The sequence below is a fragment of the Arachis ipaensis genome, chromosome B5 (genome assembly GCF_059453495.1).
Source record: "Arachis ipaensis isolate K30076 ecotype BB chromosome B5, ASM5945349v1, whole genome shotgun sequence".
NCBI classification, from domain to species: domain Eukaryota; kingdom Viridiplantae; phylum Streptophyta; class Magnoliopsida; order Fabales; family Fabaceae; genus Arachis; species Arachis ipaensis.
Genome location: NC_142440.1, coordinates 134543827 through 134548766, shown reverse-complemented (window position 1 = coordinate 134548766; position 4940 = coordinate 134543827). Strand labels below are relative to the sequence as shown.

The following is a 4940-nucleotide window of genomic DNA, read 5'->3' as shown; positions in this document are numbered from 1 at the left end:
ATCTAGCTACTTTTAGGGATGTTTTCATTAGTTTTTATGATAAATTCACATTTCTGGACTTTACTATGAGTTTGTGTGTTTTTCTGTGATTTCAGGTATTTTCTGGCTGAAATTGAGGGACTTGAGCAGAAATCAGATTCAGAGGTTGAAGAAGGACTGCTGATGCTGTTGGATTCTGACCTCCCTGCACTCAAAGTGGATTTTCTGGAGCTACAAAACTCGAAATGGCGCGCTTCCAATTGCGTTGGAAAGTAGACATCCAGGTCTTTCCAGCAATATATAATAGTCCATACTTTGGCCAAGAATTGACGACGTAAACTGGCGTTCAACGCCAGCCTTCTGCCCAAATCTGGCGTCCAGCGCCAGAAAAGGATCCAAAACCAGAGTTGAACGCCCAAACTGGCACAGAAACTGGCGTTCAACTCCACAAATGGCCTCTGCACGTGCAACACTCAGGCTCAGCCCAAACACACACCAAGTGGGCCCCGGAAGTGGATTTATGCATCAATTACTTACTCATGTAAACCCTAGTAGCTAGTTTATTATAAATAGGACCTTTTACTATTGTATTAGGCATCTTTTGATCATCTTAGGATCTTAGGATCATCTTTGAATGCATTGTTCTTAGATCAAGGGGGCTGGCCATCTCGGCCATGCCTGGACCTTCACTATGTATTTTCAACGGTAGAGTTTCTACACTCCATAGATTAAGGTGTGGAGCTCTGCTGTTCCTCAAAGATTAATGCAAAGTACTACTGTTTTCTATTCAATTCTTCTTATTTCGCTTCTAAGATATCCATTCGCACCCAAGAACGTGATGAAGGTGATGATTATGTGTGACGCTCATCATCCTTCTCCCTTATGAACGCGTGCCTGACAAACACTTCTGTTCTACATGAATTAAGCTAGAATGAATATCTCTTAGATCTCCTAACCAGAATCTTCGTGGCATAAGCTAGAATGATGGCGGCATTCAAGAGAATCCGGAAAGTCTAAACCTTGTCTGTGGTATTCCGAGTAGGATTCAATGATTGAATGACTGTGACGAGCTCCTAACTCGCGATTGCAGGGCGTTAGTGACAGACGCAAAAGGATAGTAAATCCTATTCCAGCATGATCGAGAACCGACAGATGAATAGCCGTGCCGTGACAGGGTGCGTGAGCATATTATTCACTGAGAGGATAAGATGAAGCCATTGGCAAGGGTGATGCCTCCAGACGATTAGCCGTGCCGTGACAGGGCATTGGATCATTTTCCCGAGAGATGACCGAAAGTAGCCATTGACAGTGGTGATGTATCACATAAAGCCAGCCATGGAAAGGAGTAAGACTGATTGGATGAAGATAGCAGGAAAGCAGAGGTTCAGAGGAACGAAAAGCATCTCCATTCGCTTATCTGAAATTCCTACCAATGATTTACATAAGTATCTCTATCCCTATTTTATTATATTAAATTCGAAAACACCATTATCACTTTATATCTGCCTGACTGAGATTTACAAGGTGACCATAGCTTGCTTCATACCAACAATCTCCGTGGGATTCGACCCTTACTCACGTAAGGTATTACTTGGACGACCTAGTGCACTTGCTGGTTAGTTGTATCGAAGTTGTGACAATTATGAATGTGTAATCACATGCGTACCAAGTTGCTCACGTGCCAGGAATAGTTTGAGCCTGGACATCACAATTTCGTGCACCAAGTTTTTGGCGCCGTTGCCGGGGATTGTTTGAGTTTGGACAACTGACGGTTCATCTTGTTGCTCAGATTAGGTAATTTTCTTTTCGTTTTGTTTTCTTTTCAAAAATTTTTCAAAAATATTTTCAAAAAAAAAAAAATTTTCATCTGTTTTCGAAAAAAATAAAAATGTTTTCAAAATTTTATTCAAAATTATTAAGAATGAATTCTAGTGTTTCATGAAGCATGTGAAGCCTGGCTGGCTGTAAAGCCATGTCTAAATTCTTTTGGACTGAGGCTTCCAAACCATCAGAGGTGAGTTACATACTTGATAAATGATGAGCAGCAATTTGTTATCAAGAGCAATATACTCTGGTGTTAAATGCTGAAGCTTGGCTGGCCATTGGCCATGTCTAGTGTTTTGGACCGGAGCTTTCATTGAAAGCTTGGCTGGCTAGTGAGCCATGTCTAATTCCTGGACTGAAGCTTTAGACTAAGAATGCAAGATTCCTGAAATTCATATTAAAAATTTTGGAATCCTTATTTTTCTTTTTCATATAATTTTCGAAAAAAATCCAAAAAAAATTTAGAAAATAAAAAAAAATCAAAAATATTTTCTGTTTCTTGTTTGAGTCTTGAGTCACATTATAAGTTGGTGTCACTTGCATATGCATCTTGCATATTTTGAAAATTCATGCATTCATAGTGTTCTTCATGATCTTCAAGTTGTTCTTGGTAAGTCTTCTTGTTTGATCTTGATGATTTTTTGTTTTGTGTATTTTCATGTTTATCATATGCATTCTTGAATTCTTAGTGTCTAAGCATTAAAGAATTCTAAGTTTGGTGTCTTGCATGTTTTCTTTGCATTAAAAAAAAAAATTTTTTCAAAAATATGTTCTTGATGTTCATCATGTTCTTCATAGTGTTCTTGGTGTTCATCTTGACATTCATAGCATTCATGCATGCATTCATCGTTTTGATCTAAAAATTTCATGCATTGCATCCTTTTAGTGTTTTTCTCTTGCATCATAAAAATTCAAAAATCAAAAAAATTATATCTTTCCCTTTTTCTCTCATCAAATTCGAAAATTGAGTTGACTTTTTCAAAAATTTTTAAAAAAATTCAAATTGTTTCTCATGAGTCAATTCAAATTTTCAATTTGAAAATCTTATCTTTTTCAAAATATTTTTCAAAAATCAAATCTTTTTCAAAATTCTTAATTATTTTCGAAAATTCCAAAAATATTTTTCAAAAATCTTTTTCTTATTTTTATATCAAATTTTCGAAAATAACATAAACAATTAATGTTTTGATTCAAAATTTCAAGTTTGTTACTTGCTTGTTAAGAAAGATTCAAACTTTAAGTTCTAGAATCATATTTTGTGATTTCTTATGAATCAAGTCATTAATTGTGATTTTAAAAATCAAATCTTTTTCAAAACTAATTTTATCATATCTTTTCAAAAATATCTTCTCATCTTATCTTTTTCAAAAAAATATCTTTTCAAAATATCTTTTCTAACTTCCTAACCTCTTACCTTTTAAAAATTTGTTTCAACTAACTAACTAACTTTTTGTTTGTTTCTTATCTTTTTCAAAACCACCTAACTAACTCTCTCTCTCTCGTTTTCGAAAATATCTTCCCTCTTTTTCAAAAATTTCTTTTTAATTAACTAATTATTTTTATTTTTGATTTCAAAAATTTTCGAAAATTACTAACATTTTTCAAAAACCATTTTCAAAAATCACTAACTCCTTTTCAAAAATAATTTTCGAAAATTCCCTCCTTCTCTCTCATCTTATTCTATTTATTTATTCATCTACTAACATCTCTTCCTCACATCATCACCAAATTCGAACCCCCTCTTCTATCTGTGTTCGAATTTCTTCTTCTTTTCTTCTACTAACAATAAGGATCCTCTTTACTGTGACATAGAGGATTCCTCTTCTTTTCTTCTTCTCTCTTCTTTCTTATGAGCAGGGACAGAGAAAAAGGCATTCTTGTTGAAGCTGATCCAGAACCTGAAAGGACTCTGAAAAGAAAATTAAGAGAAGCTAAATTACAACAATCCAGAGACAACTTGATTGAAAATTTCGAACAAGTAAAGGAGATGGCAGCCGAACCCAACAACAATGCAAGGAGAATGCTTGGTGACTTTACTGCACCTAATTCCAATTTACATGGAAGAAGCATCTCCATTCCTGCCATTGGAGCAAACAATTTTGAGCTGAAACCTCAATTAGTTTCTCTGATGCAGCAGAACTACAAGTTTCATGGACTTCCATCTGAAGATCCTTTTCAGTTCTTAACTGAATTCTTGCAAATATGTGATACTGTTAAGACTAATGGAGTAGATCCTGAAGTCTACAGGCTCATGCTTTTCCCTTTTGCTGTAAGAGACAGAGCTAGATTATGGTTGGATTCCCAACCCAAAGACAGCCTGAACTCTTGGGATAAGCTGGTCACGGCTTTCTTAGCCAAGTACTTTCCGCCTCAAAAGCTGAGCAAGCTTAGAGCTGATGTTCAAACCTTCAGACAGAAAGAAGGTGAATCCCTCTATGAAGCTTGGGAAAGATACAAACAGTTGACCAAAAAGTGTCCTTCTGACATGCTTTCAGAATGGACCATCCTGGATATATTCTATGATGGTTTATCTGAGCTATCAAAGATGTCACTGGACACTTCTGCAGGTGGATCCATTCACCTAAAGAAAACGCCTGCAGAAGCTCAAGAATTCATTGACATGGTTGCTAATAACCAGTTCATGTACACTTCTAAAAGGAATCCTGTGAGTAATGGGACGCCTATGAAGAAGGGAGTTCTTGAAGTTGATACTCTGAATGCCATATTGGCACAGAATAAAATATTGACTCAGCAAGTCAATATGATCTCTCAGAGTCTGCATGGAATGCAAGCTGCATCCAACAGTACTCAAGAGGCATCTTCTGAAGAAGAAGCTTATGATCCTGAGAACCCTGCAATAGCAGAGGTAAATTACTTAGGTGAACCTTATGGAAACACCTATAACTCAACATGGAGAGATCATCCAAATTTCTCATGGAAGGATCAAAAGCCCCAACAAGGCTTTAATAATGGTGGAAGAAACAGGTTTAGCAATAGCAAGCCTTTTCCATCATCCACTCAGCAACAGACAGAGAACTCTGAACAAAATGCTTCTAATTTAGCAAATCTAGTCTCTGATCTATCTAAGGCCACTGTAAGTTTCATGAATGAAACAAGGTCTTCCATTAGAAATTTGG

General features: G+C 36.2%; 1 non-coding gene across 1 annotated transcript; it reads right to left on the bottom strand.

Annotated features, from left to right (window-relative positions):
* Positions 1-4186: 4186 nt before the first annotated feature.
* On the bottom strand, positions 4187-4294 carry LOC148565858 (small nucleolar RNA R71). The gene has a single exon (XR_015884250.1). It is a non-coding gene; the product is annotated as a small nucleolar RNA R71 (small nucleolar RNA).
* Positions 4295-4940: the final 646 nt, after the last annotated feature.